Source organism: Salmo salar, chromosome 19 (assembly GCF_965601325.2).
Source record: "Salmo salar chromosome 19, fSalSal1, whole genome shotgun sequence".
Taxonomy (NCBI): domain Eukaryota; kingdom Metazoa; phylum Chordata; class Actinopteri; order Salmoniformes; family Salmonidae; genus Salmo; species Salmo salar.
In genome coordinates, this window is record NC_138309.1 from 78,461,130 (window position 1) to 78,477,743 (window position 16,614).

A 16,614-nucleotide genomic window follows, 5' to 3' on the forward strand; every position below is an offset into this window, starting at 1 on the left:
AATAATATTCAAGATCAATCAAATGGCCTAACCCTTTAAATCTTATAGCGCTACGCCTATATTTCAACTGTCGGCTATTTAAAAGCGCAATGTGCTTTTTGTGACACGTCTGAAGCTAGGAGGATTACAGACTCATCATAAGGACTTTTTAATAAAACTGTTTCATTATCCAGACTTTCTTGCTCATCCTCATTCCATCTCTACATTATTTAAACTTATTAACCTATTATTGCATGCTCCACTATAACTTTATTAGCCTTATGCCCTCCTGAAGAACACAGCACAGACAAATGGGAGTAGGCGTTACCTCTGAACGTTTGACTTCCTCACTTCGCGGCTCAAGGGCAATCAAATGGTCCGGACTCGTTTTCCGTGACAGGTTACAGAATCTCTCACCGACGCTTCTTGCGGTAAACCGTCGCGCGTAAAGTTGTTATAGACTACTTGGACTAAATCAACAGCTGTGTGGACAACGACTTTCTGCACGGAGCATATTAAATAATTTATTTGGAGTCTATTTATTGGAAAGTGCAATAAAATATAAATCGGTCAACTCAGAACCGTTAAAAATATGCCTAATAATGAGTTGGGTTAACAACTGGTAGAATACGCGCGTTTTTTTCGAATCATTGGGTGCACCTTGCATTAACAAAACAAATTCTATCTTCGAATTAATTATAACACTTTTCAAATAAGGTATTTCGGATTGTTTGGAATTGTGTAAAGAGTGTTCGACATGGCCTTATCTCTTCTAGTGGATGGAAATGCCCAAATGTATTGAAGTAGACTGGGGGACGCAATGCTGTAAATAAAGGAGTTTCACATGTAAGTAGCCCATTTTCATCTTCCTTTGCTGTCCAGTGCCGGTACCTAACCTCATCAAAATATGTCATTAGATTCCTACTGGCCCTACGCTTTTTCTTTAACTAAACATAGCCCATTTAACCTGTACAATTCAGCTAAAGTGTAGGCTATGGTTAACTAAATAGGCGTCTATTGATTTACGTTGTCTGTTAGCCTAATTTTAACCTTTTGGAGGGGCCAATAGGGTATTTCATATTTTCAAATAGGCTAATGAATATCATATATGGGATATAATTCATGGAAATTATACTTAGGCTACGATAATTGAGCTTTTTCATTACAGTTTAAGACTTAAATTCATATGTTGCGTTGTTTTTAAAAATCCTTTTTTACACAGTTGACTTGGCATATGAAGTGGTGAAACAACTTGTGCTTTCATTTACGGTTTAAAGATTATAGACTTGGCTACTAGTTGTTTAAGTTGTAATAATGTTCATTTGGGAAAGGGTTTTCGAAAATGCGCAACCCTTAATGCTTTGAATATGTTGTTAGGAAATCAACGTGCCGCGAGCACGGGGATTAGTTTCTCCACTTGGTAATCATGTTTAGAAGCACTCTTTGGTTGATTACATGGGTTGAAATGATAAGGGCACGGGAGTAGAACAAAAGGTTCAAGTCTTCAAAGCGATGACGGTGTCATGGTTTTTCTGTTCACATTTGGCACCAAAAAATAGGTTAGGATTTGTGTTGGTTAGGTTTGTGTTACACTTTGCCCCTTCAGCATGTTTTTTTTTTTGGGGGGGGGGGGGTCTTTATGTGATCCAAAGAGTGATTCCAATTTATATATAGGTTACAGTATTAAAATACGTTTTAACATCAGAAAACATCAACTAAAAGCAGCATTGGATACACCGCCAAGACAACTTATAATAATGGACAACAGGTGTCTGCAGGCTATGCCTCGCATGCAATAGCCAGGGTAGCCTAGATCTGAGAGTGCCATCGCAGTTCAAAAGCCGTGACACTGAGATGTTTGTTCAATGTACCAGCGAGCTGTTCTCCCGAATAACTGACCTTTCGAGGTGTGTGTAGTTGGCTAAGTAGACGCGGAAGCTGTCGCGCGGTGGTTTTCCAGGCGACGCGAACCGCTGTGCTCTTGTCCAAGGTCCTGAAAGTCAAGACAAGTAACGTGGGATTCGGTTAAAGTCGAATCTCGTACTAGGTTAAAACCCTTTAAAGTTTAAATGATGTTTTATCTACTGCACTTGCCAAAATAATTTGCTTCAACAGCTTCAAAATAACAGATTTTAATCAGTACAAAAATAATACAAATACAATAACTGATTAATGTTAAAAACATAATTATATATAGATATGAATATATATTTATTTAAAAACATGAATAAGATATAGGCTAGTGTGTATATATATATATATATACACAGATGATTCACGCTTCACCATATGGCAGTTCGAAGGATGAATGTGGGTTTGGCTACCTGCCCCAAAGCATAGTGCCAACTGAAGTTTGGTGGAGGAGGAATAATGGTCTGGGGCTATTTTTCATGGTTCGGGCAAGGCCCTTTAGTTCCAGTGAAGGGAAATCTTAACGCTACAGCATACAATGACATTCTAGACGATTCTGTGTTTCCAACTTTGTGGCAACAGTTTTGGGACGGCCTTTTCCTGTTTCAGCATGACAATGTCCCCATGCACAAAGCGAGGTCCATACAGAAACTGTTTGTCGAGATCAGTGTGGAAGAACTTGTTTGGCTTGCACAGATCCCTGACTTCAACCACATCGAACACCTTTGGGATGAATTGGAACACCGACTGTGAGCCAGGCCTAATCGCCCAACATCAGTGCCCGAACTTACTAAGGCTATTGTGGCTGAATGGAAGCAAATCCCCGCAGCAATGTTCCAACATCTAGTGGAAAGCCTTCCCAGAAGAGTGGAGGCTATTAAACTGCTTTAATAGTGAAGGGGCGACCAACTCCATATTAATGTCCATGATTTCTATTTATTTGGTGAAAATAGCACATAATGACACAGCACTTACATAAGACATTTCAACATTAAAACAGAAATGTGCAACATGTTTGGATTTGCTATGTCTAGAGCATTCTCCACTAAGGTGACATCATACCACACATCAGATCGATGTTATGGCTGAAGCTTTTGCTTGTATTCCTCCAAACCCACACCATGTTCCCCTAAGTCAGGTATCCAGAAGTGGAGCCTCTGACTGTGCTATGAGGGGGTCTGTCGGTTATATAAAATACCAGGCACATGCATGCTTGCTATGGGGTTGCGCATGATTAACAGCCTTTGTATTTGCATAAAACTGTCAAAACATCATCAACGCCTTTGGCAAGACATCCACAACTCACGCTGCCTCACTTGACTGTTTGTGTGTATATATAGAGAGATAGTTATGAATTCATAGTTATGAGTCTAAGCAAAAGCTTTTCTCATTTGAAGTCTTGTTATTATCAGCAATAGGTGCATCTGGAATGTTCTCTCAACTTGTGTTCTTATCGACCCCCAGCATTGTGAGAGGGAAATAAATGAGGGCAAATGCATTCTCATACTCCAATTTCATTGTTATTTAACACTACAAATGGATTTCACTTATAATTTTTGCCTCTTGTTTGTCTAAAGCCTACACAAGGGCTATAGCCTATGGGGAGGTTTCATCAGGGTCCCTATTGTTTTTTTCCAAACGCTTCAGTGTGCCATGCTATAAATGTGGCGACGCAAAGGAGTCCAGTCAATCACAGAATGGGCATGTCCGCATTACATCTCCCAGTCATAGAATCTCTGAAAAGGTATATAATATAACCTGCTCAAAGGTCTTTTACCAAGCTTGATACCTTGAGGTATCCACAATTTCCCTTTTTGGGGTAATTACATTTTTAAAGAGAGAGTCATTACAATTATAATCAAATCTTGTATAATTACAGAAAATGAAAAGGACTGTGTTGGTACAGTAGGCCTACCTTCCAAGATTTGTGTCTGTATCAATCCAACCACATGTCAAGCTCAGATTAACTGATTTCTGGGTAAAATATCAAGACTTCTGGATAGACTACATGGCAGCAGACCAGGCCTAGTTGTTTTGAAACATTGTATCCCACATGTATTTGTTTGTTTGTTTCAATGGTAGAAACATAATCCTCGTAATTCTGACATGACCAGCGTCTGTTTTGCTAAAGCAAAGCAAGCCATGACTTTCTACTAGCAGATACCACCATGACTACTAGCAGACACCACTGATGACCATGGTTTCATTATTTGTTTTGCAGCTCATGGTATTCTCTGTGTGAATACAGACATTATTTCTGTGATTTATCGGACTGCTTGTTTTTTGTTATGCCTTTCTTGTATTTCCTCTAACAGGAAGAAAGGAATCTTTCCTCTTGTTAGGACTATTTTTATTCTGGTGGAGTGTATAAATATTTATCTTGGTAGTTCACAGATGCCCAGATGTATGCCTCAAACTATAGGTCTGACTTTACTTTTGGTACACTGTGAGCCCTTCGTTGGCTGCTATAGCCATACAGATGTAGGATCTTAATTTGAGCCAGTCTCCTACAGCAGGAAAAAAAATCCTGCAGCAACAGGAAATGTGAATTATAACTAATGGACATTTGTTGCGGTTGATATGTCTTTTATAAGGGAAAATAAAGTCTGAAATTTCAAAGTGGAAATTAAACTTTAGAAAAGCCATTTCAAACCTCAAATACACTTCAGGTTTTACATTTACTGCATTGTGGGAAAATTCTCCTGCAACAAGGTTATCAAATTAAGATCCTACATCTGTATGATGTACTGACTTCAGTTGCTCTGGGTCATGTAGGTTAAACAAGCTGTCAGCAGATCTTTCTTCACAACTCTCATTGCTAGAATTAGCAATGTGCCATACCAAGAACTGCATTTGCATATATAGATTTATTTGAAATGGATTTAAGCATTTTCCCCTCTGCAATTTTGCCTTCAGGCTACACAATCGCGTTGGTGTGTGGTGTAACCCACACCAATCGTGGTGGTGCCATTGCACTGTTGACCTGTCACTAATCACTAGGGAAACGATTGTAAAAAACACCTTGTCTTTCAACCCCCTCTATCTTTGTTGCTCTGCTGTAATAACCCCTTTGGGCGGCCAATAAACAAGCGCTTAAAGAGACCCATTTAAAGCCCAAAGAGTGTGTCAGTGTTTTGACATGTGCCTTCTGGAGGAGCCTCAGGGGGTTGATATGAGGAATGGTTTAAAGGATGACTTTGATACCCATCTTGTTTGTCTGAGATGACCCCTATGTCAAGGGATTTGTCTGCAGCCTAAGTTTAGTTATCAAATCAAATGTATTTATATAGCCCTTCTTACATCAGCTGATATCACAAAGTGCTGTACAGAAACCCAGCCTAAAACCCCAAACAGCAAGCAATGCAGGTGTAGAAGCACGGTGGCTAGGAAAAACTCCCTAGAAAGGCCAAAACCTAGGAAGAAACCTAGAGAGGAACCAGCCTATGAGGGGTGGCCAGTCCTCTTCTGGCTGTGCCGGGTGGAGATTATAACAGCACATGGCCTAGATGTTCAAATGTTCATAAATGACCAGCATTGTCAAATAATAATAATCATAGTAGTTGTCGAGGGTGCAACAGGTCAGTAACACAAGAGTAAGTGTCAGTTGGCTTTTTCATAGCCGATCTTTGAGAGTATCTCTACCGCTCCTGCTGTCTCTAGAGAGTTGAAAACAGCAGGTCTGGGACAGGTAGCACGTCCGGTGAACAGGTCAGGGTTCCATAGCTGCAGGCAGAACAGTTGGAACTGGAGCAGCAGCACGGCCAGGTGAACTGGGGACAGCAAGGAGTCATCAAGCCAGGTAGTCCTGAGGCATGGTCCTAGGGCTCAGGTCCTCCGAGAGAGAAAGAAAGAAAGAGAAAGAGAGAATTAGAGAGAGCATATTTAAATTCACACAGGACACCGGAAAAGACAAGAGAAATACTCCAGATGTGACAGACTGACCCTAGCCCCCGACACATAAACTACTGCAGCATAAATACTGGAGGCTGAGACAGGAGGGGTCAGGAGACACTGTGGCCCCAGCCGATGAAACCCCCGGACAGGGCCAAACAGGTAGGATATAACCACTTTGTCAAAGCACAGCCTCCACACCACTGGGTCCCGTTTGAACCAAGCTCTCTGTGGCTAAGAACGCTGATTAGCCAATGGCCAGGCAGTAATCTCTAATGGTTCCCCCTGGGAACATGGCCGACCGCTCAATTTGGATGTAACGATGACGCTGGGAGTCAGATGCAGGTGGTGAGTTTAATAATGAACACAGAGCGATACAAAACAAGAGAAGCGTCTGGAAATGAACACAGAACCAACACTGCCTGAAGGATGATGCTAGATAAATGGGAGTAATCAGGATAGTCCAGGTATGCCACACGATGGGGAGCAGGTGTGCATAATGTGGATTGCCAGGTGTGTGTGTGTAATGATGGGTTGCCAGGACCGGTGGTTAGTAAACCGGCGATGTTGAGCACCGGGGCGGGAGTAGACGTGACAGTACCCCCCCGTCATAGGGGACGGATTCAGCCAGGGGACCAGAAACCACTGGCCTGAGGGAAACATGAAAAGAGGGTGAGATTCGGTAATTAGTGGGAGCTATAATCTATACGTTACCTCATTGACCCTCCGGAGGACCTTGAATGGCCCTACAAACAGGGGGCTCAGCTTCTTACAGGGCAGGCGGAGTGGGAAGTTTCTGGTGTAGAGCCAGACGCAATCACCAGGATGGAACATGGGAGCCTCACTACAGTGGTGATCTGCTTGCTCTTTCTGGTGGCAGAGCATCACGTGGGCGTCATTCCAAACCTCGTCTGCGCGCCTGAACCACTCGTCCACCGCAGAGGCTTCGGTCTGGCTCGGGGTTCAGAGCTAGGGCTGGCTGATAACACTGGAAAGGAGTCAGCCTGGTGGAGGAGTGACGCAATGAATTCTGAGCGTACTCCGCCCAGGGAAGGAATCAGGCCCACTCCCCCTGCCGGTCCTGGCAGTGACTCCTCAAAAACCTCCCCAGCTCCTAGTTTATCCGCTCCACCTGCCCGTTAGACTGAGGCTGGTACCCAGAAGTGAGGCTGACCGTGACCCCCAGGTTCTCCATGAAGGCTTTCCATACCCGTGACGGTAATTGGGTGCCACAGTCGGAGACGATGTCCTCTGGAAGGCCATAGTGCCGGATGGCCTGATGGAACAGTCTGGAGAGCCATAGGGCGACCAGAGAGAGGGATAAAACGGCAGGATTTAGAGAATCTGTCCACAACCACCAAAATGGTGGTGAAACCATCAGAGGGGAGATCAGTGACAAAATCAATGGACAGATGAGACCAGGGGGCTAGGCACGGGAAGGAGTTTCCCAGCTGGAACATGCCGGGGAGATTTAGTTTGGGCACATACGGAACAGGAGTTGACGTAGCAAGTGGTGTCCTGCGAGCCACCAGTACTTTTTGGAGAAGGATTGATAGTGCGGGTGATACCTGGATGTCCAGCGATGACAGCTGTGTTCGCCCAGGTCAGCAGCCAATCCCTTATCCCCGTGGGAATGTAGATGTGCTCAGGAGGACAGGTAGTGGGGGCAGGTTCCCTCGCCAAGGCCTGGCGAATGTCCACATGTACGTCTCAGACCACGGTGCCTATGACTCGATGGCAGGATTATGGGTGCACTCAGGGAAGGAACCTCTCCCGAATCATAGAGATGGGATATCGGCTTTGGTGTTCTTTGAACCTGGGCGATATGTCAGATTGAAGTCAAATCTAGTGAAAAAAAGGGCCCACCTTGCTTGGAGTGGGTTCAGCCGCCTCGCTGTCTGTATGTACTCCAGGTTCCGATGGTCGGTGAGGATGAGAAATGGGTCCTTGGCACCCTCCAGCCAGTGTCTCCACACCTCTAATGCCAACTTCACCGCCAGGAGCTCCCGATCGCCGAAGTCATAGTTCCTCTCTGCAGGAGACAGTTTCTCTGAGTCATATGCACATGGATAACATTTTTGTGGATTACCTTGTCGTTGGACACCGTGCTGAAAAATGTCAACCATTCTTCCCCCTTCCCAGATAGGATTGTAGGCACTACACACTTACAATTGGGTTACTTTTTTTTTTTTAAGTGGGCCCCGTGGAGCTGTTTGATCGCTGCCAGGACCAACGGGAGAGGGTAATGGTAATTAGTGGTGATGGCATTCAAACATCTGTAATCAATGCATGGGTGTAACCCTCCATCCTTCTTTGCCACAAAGAAGAAGCCTGCCAACAAAGGGGACGTGGACGAAACCTTGTTGGAGGGCCTCATGGATGTACTCATCCGTAGCCTTCGTTTCAGCCATTAACAGAGGGTAGATGCGGCTGCACAGGGGCGCAGAGCCTGAAAGCAGGTCGATGGCACAGTCCCAGGGGAGAGGAGGGAGACAGTTGCCACGGGTTTTGGAAAGAACCTCCCGCATGTGTTGGTATACCTCCGGGATGTTGGGCTGAAGGGCAACCACAGGACTCTCAACCAATGTGGAACCATAGGGGAAGGGAAAGCAGGTCCTCTGGCATTCGGGTGCCCAGTCCGTGATTGTCATCCTCGACCATGAGATGGTGGGGTTATGGCGTTGGAGACATGGGAGGTCTATCTTTTGTATGGGTGCACTGATGATGAAGGGAATGCTTTCTTGATGTATGGACTCCACAGTGAGGGTGCATGGTGTTGTGATGTGTGTGATAGTCCCAGATCACAGTGGTCCATTATCTTGCACTTGAACCGGGGAGGAGAGCAGGTATAAGGTGATGTTCAGGGAGGCGGCAAAGACCTGGTCAATAAAATTCCCGTGGCACCAGAATCCACTAGAGTTGTAGAAATAGTAGATGAGGGACAGCCAACTAGTGAAATCGATACTAAAAAGGGTTTGGTGGAAAGTGATGATGGAATACTCATGCTCTCGTGGACCCTGGGTTGGAACGTACCGGACACCATTGAAGCTGGTGCCCCTCTTGACCACAATAGGGACAGAGCCCTAGCTGTCTCCTATGGCATCGCTCAGCCACGGGGAGGCATGTGGCTCCTACCTCCATGGAGTTAGGCTCTGATACAGAATGGTCAAGGAAGGAGGGAGAGAGGCGATGGGGGTGCCGACACTCCTGGTATAGGTTATCCAGACAGATGGCCATCGCGATGAGTGCATTAAAGGAGAGGGTGTAGTATCGGCATGCCAATTCGGTCTGCACCTCTTTGCACAGTCCTCTTCCGAATATGGTGTTGAGTGCCGGTTCATTCCATCAACTGGAGAGTGCCACGGTCCGGAAGGTGAGGACATACTCCGCATCGGTCTGGCCATCCTACCGTAGCTGGAGTAGGCGCTCACCTCCCCTCTCTGCCCTCCGGTGGATGATCGAAGACTCCTCTGAACAGAGCCTTGAATCCCTCATAGGAAGCCAGTGCCCCCTCTCCCAGACAGCCGTAGCTCACTCCTACGTCCGTCCGGTCAGCAGAGAAATAACCGTGGCAACGTTGGACCTCTCAGTGGTGGGGGCTCCCGTCTGATGAGCGAAATAGAGGGAGCACTGGAATAGAAAGCCATGTCATATTTGTCCGGGAGGGACAAATGGGCATCGCTGACCTGGGCGGACTGCTGGATGGGCTGGGGTGCTGGTTCGACTTGTGATAGAAAATCCATCGCTAGTTGGAAGTGACGTCCCTCGGGTAATGTCGAGACATTGAAGAACGCGGAAAACCTCACCCATAGCCATCCCCAGTTGCGCCAGCTGGTCGTGGTGTTGGTGAAATAGGTGTCCCTGTTCACCAATCATCTGGGAATGTCCTGATTCCCTGCTGCTTTCATTTGTAAAGCCAGAATTCTGTAACGATGACACTGGGAGTCAGGAAGCAGGTGGTGAGTTTAATAATAATAATAAACATAGCGCGATACAAACCAAGAGCAGCGTCTTGACATGAACACAGAATCAATTCTGCCTGAATAGTGATGCTAGGGAGTGCTAGATAAAGGGGGAGTAATCAGGATAGTGATGAAGTCCAGGTGTGCCCTAATGATGGGGCACAGGTGTGCGTATCTGCCAACAGCTCTGGTGGACATTCCTGCAGTCAGCATGCCAATTGCATGCTCCCTCAAAACTTGAAACATCTGTGGCATTGTGTTGTGTGACAAAACAGCACATTTTAGAGTGGCCTTTTATTGTCCCCAGCACAAGGTACACCTGTGTAATGATGACACTGTTTAATCAGCTTCTTGATATGCCACACCTGACAGATGGATGGATTTACTTGGCAAAGGAGAAATGCTCACTAACAGGGATGTAAACAAATGTGTGCCCAACATTTGAGAGAAATACTGTTTTGTGCATATGTAACATTTCTGAGATCTATTATTTCAGCTCATGAAACATGGGACCAACACTACATGTTGCGTTTGTATTTTTGTTCAGTGCATATTGATCACGCAGCTTCCCAAGTCCTTTTGAGGAGACAAGCCTTTGTCAAGGGACAAAGAAAAGTGATTCATAACTTGTTATGGAATGGCCCCTTTTGACCAGAGTAGCAGTGTTTAAATGCTGTATTCAGAGTAAGGTTAGTCATATAGCACAAGATTATATTTCGCTTCGTCCCATGAGACAATATGAGTCTAATACAGTCTCATGAGATGATATCAGTAGGTCTTTATGATTGTGTGTACAAGTGGAATTAGTATTTGAGAGTTTTGATTAACTCAGTCATGACATAAGAGCCCAGGACTGAATAAATAGCCCAGGACTGAATAAATACTGGTGGTCAGACAGAAAGATATGTGCTACCACTGTTCTAACTGGTTTGAGAATGTAAAGGCTTTGGGAGATGACCAAATCTCACCAGCAGTAACAGCAATCTAAGTCCCCTGCCTTTTCATTTGAGATTTGCAGGCCGACCAGCATTCAGTCAGAAGGGTTCAAGCGCGGTATGACCTTACAAGAATGAGTTGGAGATTTGTGGCATTGATAACGCTCAAAGGCACTATAATTAAGCAATAAGGCCCGAGGGGGTGTGGTATGTGGCCAATATACCATGGCTAAGGGCTGTTCTTACGCACGACACAACGCGGTGTGCATGGATGCAGTCCTTAGCCGTGGTAAATTGGCCATATACCACAAACCCCAGAGGTACCTTATTGCTATTATAAACTGGTTATCAACATAATTAGAGCAGTAAAAATAAATGTTTTGTCATACCTGTGGTATACGGTCTGATATACCACGGCTGTCAGCCAATCAGCATTCAGGGCTCGAACCACCCAGTCTATAAAAGAATGTTGATGACACATAAACATAAGACGCAGCAATAAATGCAATTCCACAGAGGAAGTCCATTGTCTGAATCCCTGTGTGGTTTACCTTACAGAATGCCAACAAAATAAAAAGAAGATAAGTGGAGATTTTTATTCGCCACTGACAAATATCTTGTTGGAGTGAATCAAAAAGCTGTCCTTGAGGTTTCAACAGTTTCTCTCGTCAGTAGATCATTCCTAGGTACCCATCTTGATGTTTAAACCAAGTTAAAATGCGGAGTAGAGGTGGCACTTAGCTTTGAGGCTATACATCACTGGTTTACAGACAGGATGCCCTTGTGACTTTAGTGTTCTACTATCTGATATCCTCAGCTCCTTTACTAGTTGTGGTTTCCCTTCAGATAGGTCCTTTTCAAAAGGATATTTATTTTGGAATGGAGTATTTAGTTAATTGGATATTTCACCACACGTATCTCTATCAGTTTATCTTTTCAGAAATTAAAGGAGATTTGAGGGTTAAGAAGAGCAAAGGAGGGATGTTTTACATATTAGTCACTTTACCCCTACCTACATGTACATATTACCTCAATTACCTTGGCTAACCTGTACCCGGTACCTGTACTCGGTACTGGTACCCCCTGTATATAGCCTTGTTATTGTTATTTGATTGTTACTTTTTTATTTTTTACTTTAGTTTATCTAGTAAATATTTTCTTAACTCTTTTCTTAAAACTGCATAGTTGGTTATGAGCTTTTAAGGAAGCATTTCACTGTAAGGTCTACACCTGTTGTATTCGGCGCATGTGACAAATACAATTTGATTTGATCATTCAGTACATACTTTGAACAAAGTCAAATGTGGCAGACACGGAAGGAGGAGACACTGTACATATCTCTCCGTAGATTGTGACATTGCATCCATTGTACAGGAGAGGAGACAGCTATTTTTGGAAGCCAGTTTGGATACATTATGAATTATACACACACTGATTCTGGCATCCACCCGGGTCTATGTCGGCAGTAGCCTCAGGGGAATTATGGCCATCACACTTGTAGTAGCTAGATGCGCTGCGCTCCAACAGTGTTTTGTCAAGCTCTTTCCCATGTCTGACAAGCACAGGCCGTGCTGAGGTTGGCAGACTTCAATACTAGAAAAGACAGATCCTGTAGAAAAGCGCAACAGTTCTTTTTTATTTAATTTTTTACCTCTATTTAACTAGGCAAGTCAGTTAAGACCACATTCTTATTGACAGTTTTTGCCCAGTTGGGTATGATGTCCTGTGTGTGTGTGTGTGTGTGTGTGTGTGTGTGTGTGTGTGTGTGTGTGTGTGTGTGTGTGTGTGTGTGTGTGTGTGAGTGTGTGTGTGTGTGTGTGTGTGTGTGTGTGTGTGTGTGTGTGTGTGTGTGTGTGTGTGTGTGTGCACATGCGCGTGTATTTTTAACACAAGGCTGATCCGGTACAAATGTATTGAAAGTACAGATGAAAACGACAAGTCAAGACATACATAAAACCAGATTGGAGTAGATTGAACAACCCAAAAAAGACAGTAATGAGGAGAAAAACAGAAAAAAAGCATGAGACCGAGCCTCATGACAGTGCATGAGCTTTATCAAGCCCTGAGTTCTATTAAAGAGGCTACACTGCTCTTTTAGCAGGAAACTACTGTGACAAGGTGGGGAGGAGAGGATTCAAACAAGATGAATCTAAGTGGGTCGCAAGAGCGTGAGGCAATTCTGCATCCATAAAACAGACGGAAAGGGAGCGAATCAATGTAAAGGCTATTAGGATGATCAAGATCATGTCATTTTAGGACCAGAACAGGGCCAAAACAGAGTTTGTTGAATTTAGGCAAAGGCAAAGCTTCCTGTGCTGTTGCTTTGTCTCAAATATGCACATATTAGGTCAAATGTAGGGTTGGGGTTTGAAATTCCTGTATTTTTCGGCTATTACCAACTCTAAATATGTCAGTAGCAGTAGTTTTTGTATTTTATCTGTATGTAGTGGCTATGTGTTTGACTATGTGTAACAATGTTATGCATAGGAAATGAACAGAACTAACTAGCAGGGAGCTTTGTTTTGATTCGACATGGACTCAGTAGGCCTCATTTTAGCCTCGGGGGAATTATTACTAAAACATTATTACTAAGATGGACAATTTAATCATTTCTAATGAAGGGGATTATGAATTTCCTTAAAAGTGGAAGTGGGTGGTTTGTTATGACATACACATTCTATCAAGAGAATGCCTTAAGGATATCAAAGAGGACAAAATCAAAAGGGGGGAATGCTGTGCCGCTTCACTTACAACACATAGTGCTCTGTCAAAGTGTATGGGGTCGAGAGTTTCAAGTTCATTGGTGTCCACATCACCAACAAACTATCATGGTCCAAACACACCAAGACAGTCGTGAAGAGGGCACGACAACACCTTTTCCCCCTCAGGAGACTGAAAAGATCTGGCATGGGTCCCTGGATTCTCAAAATGTTCTACAGCTGCACCATCGAGAGCATCCTGACCAGTTGCATCACCACCTGGTATGGCAACTGCTCGGCATCTGACCGCAAAGCGCTACAGAGAGTAGTGCGTACGGCCCAGTACATCACTTGGGCCGAGCTTCCTGACATCCAGGACCAATATACTAGGCGGTGACAGAGGAAGGCCCAAAGAATTGTCAAAGACTCCATTCACCCAAGTCATAGACTGTTCTCTCTGCTACACTACTGTACGGCAAGCTGTACCGGATCACCAAGTCTCGGACCAAAAGGCTCCTTAACAGCTTCTACCCCCAAGCCATAAGCCATTTTCCCCCCTCCCCATCTGTCTACTGTAGAGTCTGAACTTTGCTCACGTTGGCAGAGAATTTGATCTCAATGTTTCCCCCGTAGCTCAGTAAACACTGTGATGGTGAGTGGAGACTCACCCTGAACAAGAGCAGAGGGGTGACAGGGTTTCTGCCCATTACACTATCACTCTGCTGCCTAGTTGACGTTCAAGGCTGCACAAGTAATTGGCAAAGACAGGGAACGCTGAACAATGATTCATATAGCTCTCATGGTATCCATATCTGTGGAATTAGAACTGATTGACTGTGGAGTGTGGACGCCACACACTGAAAATTAAGACAAACTATCAAAAACGACCAATCCTTTCTGACCTCTTTTCAAGCTAAATTAAAATGAACCTGAACATTGATGTCAAATTAAGCAATAAGGCCCGAGGGAGTGTGGTATACGGCCAGTATACCACGGCTAAAGGCTGTTCTTAAGCACGACACAACACGGAGTGGCTGGACACAGTCCTTAGTCGTGGTATATTGGCCATATATCACAAACCCCCGAGGTGCCTTATTGCTATTATAAAATGGTTACCAACATAATTAGACCAGTATAATTAAATGTTTTGTCATACCTGTGGTATACGGTCTGATATACCATGGCTGTCAGCCAATCAGCATTCAAGGCTCAAATCAGCCAGTTTATAATGAAGAACACATACTGTGCAGTGAAGGCTTAAGCGGAGCACTCTGCTAAATACTGAGCTACAGGTAGTCTATGTGTGGGAGTCTGAGAGCCATTTCTCCTCATTAATTAGTACAGCATTCTGCGATGCAGGGAAGGCCTCATAAAAGCACTATATGTGACCAATTGTCTTAAAAAGGGCTCAATATCTGATTTGTTGATTTTCTGTTGCTTTTTTGCAGTTCATTAAGAGCTTCGGAATTGTGTATCATACACTATATTGTTACAAACGTAAAGCTGTTTTTGGGATGTTTTAGTCCAGGTATTGCAAACTGCAACCTAGGCCTAAGTCTGAAGCAGCACCATAGACATAGATTTTTTCTAACCAAATGTGGCATGCCAAAGGAAAAAATATAAACTGCTGTAAACTACCATCTGTGGACAGGAAGGAGATTATGGATTTGAAATAATTCTATCAGCGTTTCCTAACTGACAGTCTGATTAGATGTATCACTGTAGCTGCCTGGACGATGAGAGAGCGAGAGAGAGAGAGAGAGAGAGATGCCAAGAAGAGTGAAGAAAATGGAGGGAATATATACACTACATGACCAAAAGTATGTGGACACCTGCTCGTCGAACATCTCATTCAAAAATCATGGGCATTGATATGGAGTTGGTCCCCCCTTTGCTGCTATAATAGCCTCCACTCTTCTGGGAAGGCTTTCAACTAGATTTTGGAACATTGCTGCGGGGACTTGCTTCCATTCAGCCACAAGGGCATTTGTGAGGTAGGACACGGATGTTGGGTGATTAGGCCTGGCTCGCAGTTAGCGTTCCATTTTCATCTCAAAGGTGTTCGATGGAGTTGAGGTCAGGGCTCTGTGCAGTCCAGTCAAGTTTTTCCACACCAATCTCGACAAACCATTTCTGTACGGACCTTGCTTTGTGCACAGGGGCATTGTCATGCTGAAACAGGAAAGGGCCTTCCCCAAACTGTTGCCATAAAGTTGGAAGCACAGAATCTTCTAGAATGTCATTGTATGCTGTAGCGTCAATATTTCCCTTCACTGGAACTAAAGGGCCTAGGCCGAACCATGAAAAACAGCCCCAGACCATTATTCCTCCTCCACCAAACTTTACAGTTGGCACTATGCATTGGCGCAGGTAGCGTTCTCCAAACCCAGATTCGTCTGTCGGACTGACAGATGGTGAAGCGTGATTCATCACTCCAGAGAATGTGTTTCCACTGCTCCAGAGTCCAATGGCTGAGAGCTTTACACCACTCCAGCCAATGCTTGGCATTGTGCATGGTGATCTTTGGCTTGTGTGCGACTGCTCGTCCATGGAAACCCATTTCATGAAGCTTCCGACGAACAGTTCTTGTGCTGACGTTGCTTCCAGAGGCAGTTTGGAAATCGGTAGTGAGTGTTGTAACAGAGGCAGGCGATTTTTACGCGCCAAGTGCTTCAGCACTCGGTGGTCCCGTTCTTTGAGCTTATGTGGCCTAGCACTTTGCGGCTGAGCCGTTGTTACTTCTAGACGTTTCCACTTCATAATAAAAGCACTTACAGTTGACCGGCGCAGCTCTAGCAGGGCAGAAATTTGAGGAACTGAATGGTTGGAAAGGTGGCATTCCTATGCCGGTGCCACGTTGAAAGTCACTGAGCTCTTCAGTATGGGACATTCTACTCACAATGTTTGTGTATGGAGATTGCATGGCTGTGTGCTCGATTTTATACACCTGTCAGCAACGGGTGTGGCTGAAATAGTTGAATCCACTAATTTGGCTTTTGTGTTTATAGTGTATATAGCCAAACTGAAAATTGGACCTAGACAGTTAAATCTCTCACTTTTACAGTCTTAACTGGACAGTTTTGTTGGAGCCCATCATTTTATTCTTCTTTTTAACCAATGGGTAGGCTTTTACCTCACTGCCAATTAGTGTATAATTTAAAAGAGACTCCTAAGGCATGTGGATAAGAATCAGTGAGACAATGGCCATTGTCCATACTAACATACCATGTACACTTG

The 16,614-nt window shown here is 44.4% G+C and overlaps 1 protein-coding gene across 1 annotated transcript in view; it reads left to right on the plus strand.

Annotated features, from left to right (window-relative positions):
* Positions 1–379: 379 nt before the first annotated feature.
* Positions 380–16,614, plus strand: part of LOC106579582 (sodium channel protein type 3 subunit alpha) — a 190,486-nt gene continuing 174,251 nt past the window's right edge. The window contains exon 1 of the mRNA XM_082965985.1: positions 380–825. The gene's annotated coding sequence lies outside the window, so the exon portion shown is untranslated. The remainder of the gene's footprint in view (positions 826–16,614) is intronic.